Below are 17,910 nucleotides of genomic sequence, written 5' to 3' on the forward strand. Positions count from 1 at the left end.
TGGAGGAGTATTGCAGGTAGGGGCCGCAGACAGGCTATCAAAGGCCTAAAATAACAAACAATAGGCAGGCATGGCAGTTTTAAATCGGTTACATGGATACACAGGCAGGCAGCATTGTGGTCAGTGGAGGAGTATTGCAAGTAGGGGCCGCAGACAGGCTATCAAAGGCCTAAAATAACAAACAATAGGCAGGCATGGCAGTTTTAAATCGGTTACATGGATACACAGGCAGGCAGCATTGTGGTCAGTGGAGGAGTATTGCAAGAAGTGTCTGACACAGTTAGTACTCCCAAAAAATAAATAGATGTTAATGTCTCGCAAAACAACTATAAATAAAAAAAAGGGTGGCATGCTTAGGTACAGGGGTGGGCTCATCTGCAGAGTTTATGACAAAGTAATTTGGCAGTAAATTAGTATTTACTGGTGTCAATATAGGACACTGACCCAGACTACTGTAACTATCATCATAGATGTCAACAAATTGGTATTGATTGTCAGTGCCAGGCATTGAATGTTGTCAGCGCATAGACTAAACACTGGTGGAGCTGTGCGAGATAATTTGGCACGTGGTAGAGCACAGTTTCAGCTGGGGGGGGGACTCTCTTGTGGCCGGCGGTACCGCCCCAGGGCTCCTCATGTTACAACGGTGTGTCTGACGTTGGGTGCGCACCACCACCGCCAGAGACACTACATTGTACTATGAGGGACCCAGTGGCAGTGCCGTCGACCAAAAGCGAGCACACTCACCTCTTCTGACAAACAGCACTGTAACTAACGGGTGCTTGCGCCAAGTGTCGAGAGTGAGACAACGGCCCCGTGGGGGGAGTTTTCCCATTGGGGGATGTGTAAACATGTCGTATGCTGGTCAAACAGCTGCTGCAAATTAAGAGATTTTTAACACTCAGTAAGACCAGTCCACAAGCAAGACCTTTTTATAGGAAAGCTAGGTGTCAGCCGGGAAAGGTGGGGCAAAATAATTTGAAATCCAGGAGTGGTTCATTTTAATGAAGGTGAGATCATCCACATTTTGGGTAGCCAGACGAGTCCTTTTTTCGGTTAATATTGAACCAGCAGCACTGAATACTCTTTCTGATAGCACACTAGCTGCTGGGCAAGCAAGCTCCTGCAACGCATATTCTGCCAATTCAGGCCAGGTGTCTAATTTGGATGCCCAGTAATCAAATGGGAATGACGGTTGAGGGAGAACATCAATAAGGGCTGAAAAATAGTTAGTAACGATACTGGACAAATGTTGTCTCCTGTCACTTTGAATAGATGCTGCAGTACCTGTCCTGTCTGCGGTCATTGCGAAATCACTCCACAACCTGGTCAGAAAACCCCTCTGTCCAACGCCACTTCTGATCTGTGCACCTCTAACACCTCTGCCCTGTAGCCCCCTGCAGCTCGTGTGAGAACCATCACCGGCGCTGTGTGCTGGGAATGCCTGAATCAAACGGTCTACAAGAGTAGCTTGTTTGGTTGCTAATATTTGTTCGAGGTTCTCATGTGGCATAATATTTTGCAATTTGCCTTTATAGCGAGGGTCAAGGATGCAGGCCAACCAGTAATCGTCATCGCTCATCATTTTAATAATGCGTGGGTCCTTTTTGAGGATACGTAAGGCATAATCCGCCATGTGGGCCAAAGTTCCAGTTGGCAAATCTGCGGTTGTGCTGGTTTGAGGGGCAGTTACAGGCAAATCTACGTCACTTGTCTCCCTTACAAAAACAGACCCGGCCTTGCAACGCCACTAATTTCTGTTGGCCCAGGAGAAGCTTCCTCAGTAAAAAAGTACTCATCCCCATCATCCTCCTCGTCCTCCTCCTCCTCTTCGCCCGCTACCGCGTCCTCTACACGGCCCTGACCAGACAATGGCTGACTGTCATCAAGGCTTTCCTCTTCCTCGGCTGCAGACGCCTGCTCCTTTATGTGCGTCAAACTTTGCATCAGCAGACGCATTAGGGGGATGCTCATGCTTATTATTGCGTTGTCTGCACTAACCAGCCGTGTGCATTCCTCAAAACACTGAAGGACTTGACACAGGTCTTGTAGCTTCGACCACTGCACACCTGACAACTCCATGTCTGCCATCCAACTGCCTGCCCGTGTATCCTCCCACAAATACATAACAGCATGCCTCTGTTCGCACACTCTCTGAAGCATGTGCAGTGTTGAGTTCCACCTTGTTGCAACGTCGATGATTAGGCGATGCTGAGGAAGGTTCAAAGAACGCTGATAGTTCGGCATACGGCTGGGGTGTACAGGCGAACGGCGGATATGCGAGCAAAGTCTGCGCACTTTGAGGAGCAGGTCGGGTAACCCCGGATAACTTTTCAGGAAGCACTGCACCACCAGGTTTAAGGTGTGAGCCAGGCAAGGAATGTGTTTCAGTTGGGAAAGGGCTATGGCAGCCATGAAATTCCTTCCGTTATCACTCACTACCTTGCCTGCCTCAAGATGTACAGTGCCCAGCCATGACTGAGTTTCTTTCTGCAAGAACTCGGACAGAACTTCCGTGGTGTGTCTGTTGTCGCCCAAACACTTCATTGCCAATACAGCCTGCTGATGCTTGCCACTAGCTGTCCCATAATGGCACACATGGTGTGCAACAGTGGCAGCTGTGGATGGAGTGGATGTGCGACTGCGGTCTGTGGACGAGCTCCCACTAGCTGTCCCATAATGGCACACCTGGTGTGCAACAGTGGCAGCTGCGGATGGAGTGGATGTGCGACTGCGGTCTGTGGACGAGCTCTCGCTTCTGCAGTAGGAGGAGGAAGAGGAGGAGGGGGGGGCGAACGCCTACAGCCAACTCTTTCCTTGACCGTGGGCTAGGCAGAACTGTCCCAATATTGCTGTCCCCTGTGGAGCCTGCATCCACCACATTCACCCAGTGTGCCGTGATGGACACGTAGCGTCCCTGGCCATGCCTACTGGTCCATGCATCTGTTGTCAGGTGCACCTTTGTAGTCACAGACTGCCTGAGTGCATGGACGATGCGGTCTTTAACATGCTGTTGGAGGGCTGGGATGGCTTTTCTAGAAAAGAAGTGCCGACTGGGTAGCTCGTAGCGTGGTACAGCGTAGTCCATCAGCGCTTTGAAAGCTTCGCTTTCAACTAACCGGTAGGGCATCATCTCTAATGAGATTAGTCTAGCAATGTGGGCGTTCAAACCCTGTGTACGCGGATGCGAGGATGAGTACTTCCTTTTCCTAACAAGAGTCTCATGTATGGTGAGCTGGACTGGAGAGCTGGAGATCGTGGAACTAGCGGTGGTGCCGGTGGACATGGGTGAGTGAGAGAGGGTTGGAGATGGTATTCTTGCCGGTGCCCTACATGCAGTGTTTCCTACTACTAACCTGGTGATTCCCTGACTGCTTTGGCCTGGCGACGAAAGCTGCACAGATACTGCAGGTGGTGTGGGAAATGGTCGGCTTACAGGGAGGGAAGGGATGTAGCGTTGCTGACTAGCTTCATTGGCCGAGGGTGCTGCAACCTTTAGGGACGTTTGGTAGTTAGTCCAGGCTTGCAAATGCATGGTAGATAAATGTCTATGCATGCAACTTGTATTTAGACTTTTAAGATTCTGACCTCTGCTTAAGGTAGTTGAACATTTTTGACAGATGACTTTGCGCTGATCATTTGGATGTTGTTTAAAAAAATGCCAGACTGCACTCTTTCTACTATCGGATACCTTTTCAGGCATTGCAGACTGAGCTTCTTTAACTGGATGGCCACGCTGTCCTCCAACTGGTTTAGGTTTTGCCACGCGTTTTTGGCCAGATACGGGCCCGGTAGATGGAACCTGTTGTGATGTTGATGCCTGCTGTGGCTCCTCCTCCTCCGCTTCAGAAATACTGCCGCCTGCACCCTGTTCCCCCAATGGCTGCCAGTCGGGGTCCACAACTGGGTCATCTATGACCTCCTCTTCTATGTTGTGTGCAACTTCGTCTGTGTCACCGTGTAAGCCGGTGGTATTGCGTTCGTGACGGAGCACCATAGTCTCCGCTGGTTTTGATTCTGCCTCAGTACACTGCGAGGGCAATGTTCTGGTCTGAGTCAAAGGAACAGCATAGTAATCTGGCTGTGGCTGTGCATCTGTGCACTCCATGTCCGATTCAACTTCTAATGGGCATAGCCTGTTAACTGTTTCACTGTGTAACCCAGGAACGGTATGTGTAAAGAGCTCCATGGAGTAACCTGTTGTGTCGACTGACGCATCCTTCACTGTTGTTTTTAGTGAAGGACACAAGGAAGCGACTTGTTCCTGACCGGGAGCATCCACTGACGATGCACTGCTCTGACATTTGGCACTTTCCGAGGAGGAGGCGAAAGAGTTAGAGGCAGAGTCAGCAATGAAAGCCAATAGTTGTTCCTCCTGCTCCGGCTTCAAAAGTGGTTTTCCTACTCCCAGAAAAGAGAGCGTTCGAGGCCTTGTGTAGCCAGACAACGAACCTGGTTCAACAACTCGAGACTTAGGTGCTGTACTGCTTTTACCACGACCACCTGATGCTCCACCACCACTACCATCATTACCAGCTGACAATGACCGCCCACGGCCACGACCTCTTCCACTAGACTTCCTCATTGTTTGCAAAACGTAACCAAAGTAACGCTATTTGTTACTGTAAAACAACTTATCAGGTGAACTCAAACTTCTGTAGGATTTATATATACCTTTATAGGTGCCTGACACTGAAAGGAAAATCAGGCCCAATGTTACACACTAGGTTTTCTGTGCCCCAATAATTTGAGACAGATGGCACACACAGGACCAGCACTCAAGCAGAAATGCCAATCTTAATCTCCCACTATTTTTTTTTTTTTTCTGGGAGAATTTACCCTAAAAAAAAAAAATGGCCAAGTATTACACAGTGTTTTCGGTGCCACACAATGACAGACAGATGCCACACACAGCAATGGCACGGAGGCAGACTTGCCAATATTTATCTCCCACTAATTTTTTTTTTGGAAAAGGGAGAATTTAGAAAAAAAAAAAAAAAGGGCCAAGTATTACACAGTGTTTTCGGTGGCACACAATGAGAGACAGATACCACACACAGCAATGGCACGGAGGCAGACTTGCCAATATTTATCTCCCACTAATTTTTTTTTGGGAAAAGGAAGAATTTTGCAAAAAAAAAAAAAGGGCCAAGTATTACACAGTGTTTTCGGTGGCACACAATGAGAGACAGATACCACACACAGCAATGGCACGGAGGCAGACTTGCCAATATTTATCTCCCACTAATTTTTTTTTGGGAAAAGGGAGAATGTACACCCCCCCAAAAAAAAAATTGCCAAGTATTACACAGTGCTTTCAGTGCCACACAATGAGAGACAGATACCACACACAGCAATGGCACGGAGGCAGACTTGCCAATATTTATCTCCCTGCAGTTATCTCAGAAAAGTATGGCAGGCAGCTATAAAAAGGACTGCTGCACACAAAAGTGTGGACAAACACACAAGATAGCTGTGCAGAAAGGAAGGAAAAACAGGATTTGTGCTTTGAAAAAAGCAGTTGGTTTGCACAACGGCGTACACACAGGCACAGCAACGCAGCTATCAGGGTCAGGGAGGCTTCTAGTGCAGCCCAATGAGCTACAGCGCTGAGGAAAAAAAAATGTAGCTTCCACTGTCCCTGCAATCAAAAGGTGGTGTTGGACAGTGGAAATCGCTACAGCACAAGCGGTTTGTAGCTTTATGTACCCTGCCTATCACTATCCCTGCTTCCGAAGAAGCTGCAGCAACCTCTCCCTACGCTCAGATCAGCAGCAGTAAGATGGCGGTCGGCGGGAGCGCCCCTTTATAGCCCCTGTGACGCCGCAGAAAGCAAGCCAATCACTGCAATGCCCTTCTCTAAGATGGTGGGGACTGAGAACTATGTCATCACGCTGCCCACACTCTGCGTCCACCTTCATTGGCTGAGAAATGGCGCTTTTAGCGTCATTGAAACGCGACTTTGGCGCGAAAGTCGCGTACCGCATGGCAGACCCCACACAGGGATCGGCTCGGTTTCATGAGACGCCGACTTTGCCAAAAGTCGGCGACTTATGAAAATGAACGATCCGTTTCGCTCAACCCTAGTGGCAACTTGTGGGGGTCGGGGCGTCTCTAGGGTCCCTATAAACAAGCCTCAGGCCAACCCAGTCATACGGGTTTTGTTCTATCCGACCACGGGGAACAGAGAGAAGAGTAACAACAGTGAGGACTTCATTAGAGCTTAAAACAAGTGAGGACCTACTGAGTTACTGTGCGCATAGGAAGGCTATTGCATTCCACCTGAATAAGGAGACTCTGGATTTGCCTTCAGACCGGCCGGACTCTGCCTACCCTGTGATCTGGTGCCCTGGACTGTGGACACTGAAGCCTTCAGTAAAAGGTAAAGAGACTGCAACCTTGTGTCCTCATTCTTTACTGTGCCTCACACCATCCAATATCTACACTTCTGGGAAGCCCTGGGGATACACTTCACCTGTGGGAAGGGATCCAATCTAGCTGCCATTCCATCACCCCAGCAGACCCCTAAGCACCGTTGGTCACCCTGACCGAATAACACAGGTGGCGTCACGAACAAACAAACTAACTTTGCCTTTAATTGGACACCCCTCATAGGGCCATGGGTCGGGTCGGGCCACCGTGACATCCCCAGAACCGAGAAGGACCCGGTACCGAGTACCCCATTGCCCTATACTCGTGGGGGCGATGCAGAGATATTCCGCTGGACCTCTGCCCACGTCGTATTCTTTAATCGCTGAACAGAACCCTCAGCCCCGGGACACCCAGAATCCAAATGAGAAAACTCACCAAAATGTGGAATAAATCCATAATTGATCATGAAAGGAGACATACCGGTAGCTTGGCTCGCCCGACTATTGAAGGCGAATTCCGCCAATGGCAGTACATCACACCAGTCATTCTGTCTCGCGGATGTCAGACATCTGAGGATCTGTTCCAGAGACTGATTAGTGCGTTCTGTCTGACTATTTCTCTCTGGGTGGTATGCAGATGAAAAGGACAGAGAAATCCCCAATTTCTTATAGAAAGCACACCAAAACTTTGCCACAAACTGCACCCCACGATCAGACACCACATTCAGGGGTCAATACACTTAGCCAAGGGCAGAAGTATCACTGACAAAGGAAACTCCCAGATGGAGGCTATAAAAAGTCCACCCAGGATCAATGTGAGGCTACAGGAATTAACCCTAGAAGAACTGACCCAGACAAGCCATGACAACATTTTTATCTTCCCATGTGTAATGTTCAGGAATTTCAATGTATAAATAGTGTCGGGCATTAGGATCTTCCCTACTTAGTTTAAACAAAGCAAGAAGTTTAGACTTGATGTCTTTCTGCTGCACAACTTCAGCTTCTTTATCTGGTATAAAGTAAACTGTATGCTTGTCCTCAAGATGGACATTTAATCTCCTCACATGATCAGTTTGATGGCGCATTTTGTATTCCCTGAGTCTACAGCATGCTTAAGGTGCACTTACATATTGAGTTTTGAAGTAATTTTTTACTTAGGCTGGGTTCATACTGCATTTTAGGCATCCGTAGAACGGACTACGTTACACCGCGGCATGACGCGGTGTAACGCAGTCCGTTAATGCCGCCATTGAGTCCAATGTCAGACGCATCGCTAGCGCACGCCCACAATGGGCGTGTGCTAGCGATGTGCCGTCATTGAGTGACGGACCCTGGGACGCAGGCTGCAGCGTTTCCTGGTCCGTCACTGCTAGCACAGATAGAGCATCTGCTAGCTCTATCTGCGCTAGCGCTATGTCATGTCAGCACTTGTGTTAACAGCAGCTTGTTAATGCATGTGTTGAATGGGCTGCTGTTAACGCAATGTGAACCTAGCCTTAATCCCATTGACCTGTGGCTTCTTGTACTGTGGAGACAGTAACAAATTGGATATTTGCACAATCATGCCCTTTGTAGACGTATTAGAACACATATTTTACACTTTTTGTGGAATTGTAGATTTCTACATTTATGTGTGCATTGAATTTTAAAGAAAGATAAGGACGGATTGTAAGGAACAACCCATGTGTTATCAACCCTGTTTCCACCAAGTTCAACAAAGTTGTCATCGTTCAGTCATTAATATTTAGGGTATTCATTTACATTGCTATTATTTTCGGAACAGAAATCCTTGGTAAGGCCTTTGGCACAGTTCCCATTGTCCATACATGGTGCAATTGGATTCAGTGGACCTCATGGACTGTGTATCATGTAAGATTTTCAACTTCATAAAACCTTGGATGAGTGTCTTTGTATGGGAGCTCTGCACAAACAATTTTGTCAATTTTTTCTTTCTCCCACGCTCTGTATTCCGTGTCCAAAAATACCAATATGTGTCCATGAGGGAGCCCTGTGTTTGTTTTTCCTGCCACTGCTGACTCCCTGCAAACTTAATTATGACTCTCAGAGGAATCTATTTATGTTTTATTTATTTATTTATCTAACCCATTACACAATCTTAACACCTAACCCTTTTGGAGATGACTCACAGACTAAAGGTACCTTCACACGAAACGACGCTGCAGCGATAGCGACAACGATGCCGATCGCTGCAGCGTCGCTGTTTGATCGCTGGAGAGCTGTCACACAGACCGCTCTCCAGCGACCAACGATGCCGAGGTCCCCGGGTAACCAGGGTAAACATCGGGTTGCTAAGCGCAGGGCCGCGCTTAGTAACCCGATGTTTACCCTGGTTACCAGCGTAAAATGTAAAAAAACAAACAGCACATACTTACATTCGCGTCCCCCGGCGTCCGCTTCCTGCACTGACTGACTGACTGAGCGCCGGCAGTAGCAGGGCATAGTGGTGACGTCACCACTGTGCTGTACTTTCACTTTCACTTTGCAGCGCTCAGTCAGTGTGGGAAGCAGACGGCGGGGGATGCGAATGTAAGTATGTACTGTTTTTTTTTTTTACATTTTACACTGGTAACCAGGGTAAACATCGGGTTACTAAGCGCAGGCCTGCGCTTAGTAACCCGATGTTTACCCTGGTTACCAGTGTAAAATATCGCTGGTATCGTTGCTTTTGCTGTCAAACACAACGATACACGGCGATCGGACGACCAAATAAAGTTCTGAACTTTATTCAGCGACCAGCGACATCACAGCAGGATCCTGATCGCTGCTGCGCGTCAAACTAAACGATATCGCTAGCCAGGACGCTGCAACGTCACGGATCGCTAGCGATATCATTACAAAGTCGTTTCGTGTGAAGGTACCTTAATGTACAATCCATCTCCCAAGCCCATCAAACCAGTTTTTCCCTTGATCATGTTCCTATGAACACTTTCCCTCTTATGCTGAATAGTAAAATCATACTGATTTAGCACTAGATTTCAGTGCAGTAGTTTGCCATTGACACCAGCCAATCGATGTAATTAGCTAAAAGAATTGTGTTCAGTCACTAATGTAGAATTATGCTCATAGATATATGATTACAACATTTGTAGGGCCCACACAATAGCTAAACACTCCTCCATGAAGGCATAGGTCACTTCCCCGGGCAAAAGTTTTCTGCTCAAATACATGACTGGCTATTGTCCCTCACTGAAACTTAACTAAGGGTACCGTCACACAGTGAAATTTCCATCGCTACGACGGTACGATTCGTGACGTTCTAGCGATATCGTTACGATATCGCAGTGTCTGACACGCAGCAGCGATCAGGGACCCTGCTGAGAATCGTACGTCGTAGCAGATCGTTTGGAACTTTCTTTCGTCGCTTGATCACCCGCTGACATTGCTGGATCGTTGTGTGTGACAGCGATCCAGCGATGTGTTCGCTTGTAACCAGGGTAAACATCGGGTAACTAAGCGCAGGGCCGCGCTTAGTAACCCGATGTTTACCCTGGTTACAAGCGTAAGCGTAAAAAAAACAAACAGTACATACTTACATTCCGGTGTCTGTCCTCCGGCGTCTCAGCTTCTCTCCACTGTGTGAGCGCCTGCCGGCCGGAAAGCGAGCACAGCGGTGACGCGGTGACGTCACCGCTCTGCTTTCCGGCTATGGCGCTTACACAGTGGAGAGAAGCAGAACGCCGGGGACAGACACCGGAATGTAAGTATGTACTGTTTGTTTTTTTTACGTTAACGCTGGTAACCAGGGTAAACATCGGGTTACTAAGCGCGGCCCTGCGCTTAGTAACCCGATGTTTACCCTGGTTACCCGGGGACTTCGGCATCGCTCCAGCGCCGTGATTGCAAAGTGTGACCGCAGTCTACGACGCTGGAGCGATATTCATACGACGCTGCGACGTCACGAATCGTGCCGTCGCAGCGATGGAAATTTCACTGTGTGACGTTACCCTTACTTAGAAGTGCCCCAGGCCATAACTACCTGCAACTCTCTGTACCAGAAACTTTTGAGTGAAATCCGGGACTTGCCATGAGGAGTCAAGAGAAGATTTCAGTGTGAAAATAGCCTTCTCACAGTCTTTTGTTCATTTATCTATTCGAGGCAGCTTTAGTTTGGCTAAGTCATTATCGCCACTACAGTTAGTAACTATCTTCCTATAGTTACAGCTTTACCCAAAAATGGCATAACTTGTTTTTTTTTTTGAAGGGGGGGGGGGGGACTGTGATAGCATCTATCTTCCCAGACTCTTACTACAGAGTTCCCCAGCCCACTCGGGGTCTGAGGCATTGGACCTCCGTCATGCTGTTCTGACACTTTCCAGACTTGACTGACAGACAAGCAAATTAGATCCCCCTGAGCACCTGGGATAGGTGGGTCAGGTATTCCAACCATGTAAGAGAAAAAGGAAAGGAGAGAGCTTACCAATGCAGCAAAGAACCCTCTGGTTCCCAGAATGTAGCCACAGTCATGGACATCCAAGGAACAAAAGTAAGAAGTATGGACCAGCTCAGAAAGAGTAAAAATCCAAGCTTTATTGAAGTACATTTAAAATCATGATGACATCAGAAAAAGATCAGTATGTAGCACCTACATTTTTCTGGTGTGTATATCACCATTAACCATAATTATGGATACTATATTCACCAGAAAAGCAATGGTGCTGCATGTTGATCTTTTGTTGACATCATTGTGATGTCAAATGCTCTTCAACGAATCTTGGAATTTTTCTCCGTGTGAGCTGGATTCTACATTATATTTCGGTTTCTCCCAAGTGAAACACCTATTTCATTCCGGTTTACTACGACAAACCCTTTAAAGCCCCTCAAGCAGCTGGTTATCCAAACACTGGAAAGAGGCAGGGACATTTTTCACCCAAAGGATACACAGAAACAGGCTGTCTGCTAGGTGTATTTTTCCCAGTGTCCACATGGTGGATTGTTAGCTGGGTCCTCCTGGGCCTTCCTGTGAAAGTAGCTAGGTAGGCGAAGGGATTCTTGTAAAGCTGGGCTTTATTGGCTGCAGATTTATGCTTGTTAAATTTAGCATCCTCAATGAACTCAACCTCTTTGGTAGTAGCCACAAGATCTACAAGGGCATCTACAGTATCTCCTCCTCCTCTGGTAAACTTCACAGTGGTAGTGCCCATGCTTTCATGTTTTAGCAGGTCTTCATCATATTTAAATTGAAGATCTTCTTCTTCATTGCATGGTCCACAATGAGCACTCAATTGACATGATTTAGGTTCTGGTGAATGGAATATGGGCCCTCTCCAGCTGCTTACAGTTTATTTTGTGTCATGGAGGTTAACACCCACAGTTTCTGACCCACTTCATAAACTCGTTCCCTGGAATTGTAAAGTTCTACTGCACCAACATGTATAAAGTTTGCATTTTTTTCTGTGGACAGCATGACATAATCTATGACAGATTCTCCTTGCATGGATTGTTCTCCTTCACAGGATTTATTCATCAGATGTAGTGGTCCTCTTACATGTTGGCCATAGAAGAGCTCAAAAGGGGAGAACCCTGTGAACACTTGAGGTAATTCCCTGATAGCAAATTACAGGTGTGGGAGATATTGCTCCCAGTAACATTCTTGAAACTCAACCAACATCTTAAATATTTGTTTTAAGATCTCATTAAATTGCTTGCATAGATCATTAGTCTACTTATGGTAGGGGCCAGCTACAAGGTGTTGCACCTGAATTTTCTTACAGAGGGACTGCATCAAGTTGGACATAAACTGGATCCTCTGATCAGTAAGCATCACCTTGGGAAATCCTACAAGAGAAAATATGCTTATAAGGGCATTGGCCAATTTGTTGGAACTAATGCATCACAGAGCTATGGGTTCTGTGTAATGAATAGCATAATCTACTAGCATTAGGATGACTCCCTTCCCTGCACTGCTGGTATGGCCAGATTCCCAGTAATATCCACAGAAATTTTCTGGAATGACTCATCAATGATGGGCAAAGGGACTAATGTGGTTTTTGACATAGGTCTAGATCTTCTATTCTCGTAGGCACATTATACTAAAACAGCAGTAATTTGCTAAGTCACAATTAGGCCAATAAAAGTTCTATATGAGTCTGACTTATGGGAATTGTACTTGAAATATGCCTTTGAATACTTGAATTGATGTATTGTTTTACTTTGTAGTATGTAGTACATATGAAGGGTTAACCTCAACACTTAGCTGGTAGCTGAGGGAAAGATGAGTAGGAAGAGTAAAATTTACAAAAGCTCAAGCCACTGACTGTTGAGCAGAGAGTAGGGAGTGCAGCTAATGTTCAATATGGAGTAGTAGCAGTGAGGCAGCCGCTGCAAGGATGTAGGCGAGCAAGCTCTCCCTTTGTTCCAGTAGACCAACACAGTGGAACTATCTAAACAAAAGGAAATGTAATATTCCTGTTTCACCCCTTGATAGGAGAAATCAGTTAATCCGCTGATCCACAAATGCACCACAAAGTGGCCAAAAAGCAGATGATGAAGCTAATGACTAACCTACATGTAATGACGAATAAAAGGTACTGTGATCTGGAGGCCCACTGGGGTGCAAGAACCCTGTATAGAATGCAAGATGATAAGGGAAAATAGATGCTTAGTTAGTCTTCCAGGAAAACCAGCAACTCCTACAAACTCTTCTGGAACATACTCTACTCCCATTTATTATGAGTTTGCCTGCTTCTGATGCTGTTTACTAATGTAACCATCAAGTTTATATACCACCATTTTATTATCAACTTGCTGCCTTGAAAGTAAAGTTTTACTTTTGTTCAACACCATACCTGCCGCATTCTCTTTTTTCCTTCCTACAATCACCATCACGAGGTATGCCAATGACCATCAAGCCGTGAGTTAACAGTAATGCTGGCATCATCCATGCACATTAACAACCATGTGCCTACCACTGCGCCAGATACTGGGCGCAGCCACCCCGAATGACACCTGGAATCTGTCACATGCTCGACGTACTGGGTTCCTCTGCACACTGCACCCTCAGTAATTGTTCTCAAAACAAATTTCCTTTTTTTAACCATATATGTCAGGGGTCACAGGGAATAGTTTCTCTATACAGCCTCCTTTGATCTGACAATATAACATCTACCACATCAAAGCAGATGTCATTACGTATACATTAGAATGTCTAAACCTTTTTGCGGTATACTTCCGGGGTGGAGTGACATTAAATTTTCATTTCAACACCTGTTTAACGGCCTCATAATCTCTGTCCTTGTCTGAAGGAAGTACTGTAAATACTACCAGTACTACCAGGACCATGCCTCCTAACCTTGGGGGTAAGTACCTAGTCCATTGATTGGCAGCTGTTACTGTCTGCAGGTCTTTCAAAATCCTCTTAGGAAAGTGTTCAGTGCTCGAACTCTGCTTGGCATTTTTGGAAAGCAAGCTGGTTTTGCATTTAAGGATTACATTTTCCCAGTTTCTGGGAATTAAGGGCAAGCAACACTCCATTTCACAATGGGAGCAATTCTGGAGCCAGGTCTAAGGTTTGATACTGTACCCTGGCTCCATTATCACAATGTTTGGTGCTTGGCATCATTCTTCAAGAAGCAGCGGTCAACAATTTTTTGATTTACCAATCCCAACGATAACTCTAACTTCACAAAGATGCATTAACACTGCTTTTTCTTGCTTCTTATAAGTAGCTCCATCTTTGCAGTGACTCGACTAATAAAAGATAAGATAAACAAGAATGAGAGAGGGAGGAGCTGTTTTGCAGTCAGGTCTTTATAAACAAACTCAAATACTGAGTTTGTCCTTGTTGACTAGAGTGCCCCTCGAAAGGATTCTACCACTCGATAAATGCAAGGATTGATAAAATAATCCAAGCACTTGCTCCTAATTTTGTCACAAAGACTGCCCACTAAATTGTATACATGTTGGGATGTGACTTGAAAGAGGGAATTTGCCTCCCACACTCACTTGTCTTCTCATCTATTGTAATAGGTTGACAATGAGCTAAGCATACCCCACAGAAAGTTCACACATCCACACCATAGTTCTTGCTGCCATTACTCACTGTTGTGATAAGACAATGAGACGCCTGCTCTGGGAGAGACATTACTATATATGCACAACCAACTTTCCTAAACACTTCATAGCTACTCTACTTGCACTCTGGTATGCACAAGTTATCACAATCAGGCTATGCTTTTGCAGCGCCCCAGAGTCCTGGTCGTTGCAGTACTGACACTCCGCCGCTAAGGGGAGTGATGGTACGTCTGATGGCACTTAAGGAGTTCACCTGACCAGGTATCACAGACACCAATACACTTCACAGTCTGGCCTCTAGGGGGAGTAAAGGGTACTATGTATTAGGCCACTCCTCACAAACTGGTAAAACTGGGGGTTGGATAGGAAGTTAGTTAGAAGCTGACTGAGTTGGAACCAGGCAACATCCTGTGGCAGGGGGTGTTGCAGGGGAAAGATTCAGGAGAGTCCCTGTCAGGGGTGGGATCCTGACAGAGGCCTAGCGAACAAGACAGAGCGTTAAGGAGCCACGCCTGCACTACATTGCGGCGGTATCTCAAGAAAGGACAAGAAGCGAGGTTTATTGTGTAGAGTGAGAAACGAGATCACAGCAAAAAGGAGATAACACCAGTAGGAGTCGTGCCGTAAGATCGAGGCAGCATCCTACTGAGGCGCGTAGCCGGTGGCCGGAACGCCGTGGAAGTATTGGGCTCCAAGCATTACTTCAACCAACGGCAGGACAGTTAATTATAGGTTGGCTGTCTCACCTAAATCACCTAAGCAGACACCAGCACCTCCTTCCCTGGGACCAGGCCACAGGCATGGAGCACTTCCTAAAGGCCCCGATCTCGCCAGTCACCCTGCCGGGCGCGGTCTATGCCGAGCGCACGGTGTACGGCTGGGTGAACCCCGGGTCCAACTTTATGGGGTTCCCCGGGGTGGCGACCCAGGAAGGAGAGATGGTGGAGACCCTCAGCTGGGAAGAATATCAGATCCAGCTCAATCAGCAATGGGAGGAGAAGGAGAAAGAATCCCAGGCTTACCACCAACGGGATCGGGAGGTGAAGGAACAGGACCGCACCACTCACCAGGCCCCGCGCCGGCAGGGCATTGTCATCGCCTTTAAACTCCGTGGGGGCTGGGGCTTTATTAAAGAGCCGGGCCTGTATGCCGAGGTGTTCGTGAACCGGAGAGATGTCGAATCCCACCTAAGGGAGGGCCACCATGATCGGGATCTCTACCCGGGGGACGATGTTACCTACACCCGGCACTTTGGGGAAAAAGGGTGGTTTGCCCTGAATGTCCACAAGAGGCGAGATCCCATGGCACTCCCAGCTACGGTCCCCGTGAAGCCGCCCCCTGTGGTGAAGGCGCCCCCTTGTGACCGATCCACCATTACTACAAAGACCACTTGCACCGTTGTAAAGACCACCACCTGCACTGTTGCTACCACTGTGGTAGCCGAAAGCTTGGCCGCAGTGATAACCAGTACCCAGGTCGCCTCAGGATATTAGACTGTGGGTACCCAGACCCCTGCCTGGAGTGACGGGGCTTCCGGCACAACACCTGGGAGCCGCAGGTACCCGGGCGGATGGCCCCACCCACTGTTGCCTGCAGAGCTACTGTCAGAGCCAGAGTAAGATACTAATGCTCTGCCATTGTATATAGTTAACTGTTTATTTCCCTGCTTTTTGCTGCTAATACCCGGCCAGGGTTATTCTTAAAGGGATCCCTTAGTTTACCCGGGATCCCTATTGCTTTTTATTTTTGCTTTTATTTTTCCTTTTGTTCCTTGTTCACCCCTGTTATAAAGTCCTGCTTTTTCCCTACTGAGCATGCCCGTGGGACGACCTCTCATTGGAGGTCGGAGGTCACATGCCCAGGTCCTCAAGCGCCTCCAATTGGACCAATGGCAAGGTTCCGGAAGGCTGCAACTATAAAAGGTTTGCATGGCCGCTCGGCCATGCACTAGTATAACCTTAAATCGTGGTGTGTATGGATGCATGTATGTTCTGGTGAAAGCTCCTAATTGAACCCCTTCCCTAGCGTTGTTGTCTGAGTGTGGGTGATTGGTGCTCACTAGCGCCAGATAGTGCAATCCAGCACAAGAGCACGAAATACTGCGTCATTTCAGCAGCGTTTGCCAGTACAACGCCGTGCGCAGCTAGTGCGCTTTCCTACCTAGTTAGGGCGGTTAGTGGTGTCTGCCAGTTTCTTCTGGCACCGCAGGTGCAGCGACAAGCGCTAGTGCTTCTAGAGGGAATCTAACCCCGTGTCCTTGGGCAGAGTCCTGTGACTGAACACTAGCGTTCACCCTGTGGTATTGCGGCTCTGTGATGCAACAGGGTCTGTCTCCATACATACCGGGTGACGTTAACCCGTGTGTATTCTTGTTATACCACTATATACTGTCCGCCATTACCAAGCAGCAGGTAACATCTCTGCATGGTGGACCTCGGGCTGCGAACGCACCTTATAACCTCCTGTATATTATTTGGTGCGTTCCGCCAGCCTTAACAGTAAATCTCTGTCTCCTTTGGAACTCAGTATCAATGATCTTCAGAGGAGCACCAAGATGGTGGCAAGCTGAAAGCCTTTGGCTGCCATAGTAACAAATTGGCACTCCAAAAAAGCACATTTGATTTAAATGCTGCTGTCAGACATTGACAAATGGTTAAAATCCATGGTCGGAGTTCATCTAAATGGCAACCTTTGGCAGTATTGGGAATGACAGCTGGTGGGAGGTGAAGATGCTTCTTCACCATGATTTTGGTAAGGGCAGCTAGTAGGAAAGAAAGAAGTGATTTCTGGCATCAATAGGAGAGAATGCAGATGGTTTGCATGTGGTGCTTATTGAACCAATGGTTGGTTCTTGGTACAGTTAGGCCTGAAGCCTGTCCATTTCAATTAGGCCTGTCCTATCCAGTTGTAAGGTGAAGTATACTTTGTAATTGGGAGTATTTGTTGACTGGATGCCTCGATCGACTCGCTGATTAGAAATATTGAATATGGGCTGTAGGCCAGAAGATGTCACACAGCGCTTGAGGAGAAGTTGTGTATGAGGTTATACTATAGACTTACCAGAAAGTCAGCTGACTAGGAAGAGCTAATTTCTATTAGGCCAGATTCAAATGAGAATGTGAAATATTGTCTGTTCTTTATTCAGAAAAAGCAAATAGATAAATGGCTGCACTCAATTTTACTAAAGCAAATGACTGTGTGATACATGAAATATGAATAGCATAATGGCTTGTGAAATCTATGAAAAAACACACGAGATGCTTAGCACAAGATTTGGCCAAAAAATGTGAGCCCATCCACCAACGTCAAGGTAATCTCAAGGATCGGATGGGTCCCTGACCTGACTGCCTAGTGTGAACACTTACTTATAGGAAGGTTGGAACCAAATGTTTTGGCCGAATTTTGTGCTAAGCATCTCATGTGTTTTTTCATAGCTTTCACAAGCCATTATGCTATTCACATTTCATGGATCACACATTCACTTGCTTTAGTACAATTGAGTGCAGCC

This window comes from Ranitomeya variabilis, chromosome 1 (assembly GCF_051348905.1).
Source record: "Ranitomeya variabilis isolate aRanVar5 chromosome 1, aRanVar5.hap1, whole genome shotgun sequence".
Taxonomy (NCBI): domain Eukaryota; kingdom Metazoa; phylum Chordata; class Amphibia; order Anura; family Dendrobatidae; genus Ranitomeya; species Ranitomeya variabilis.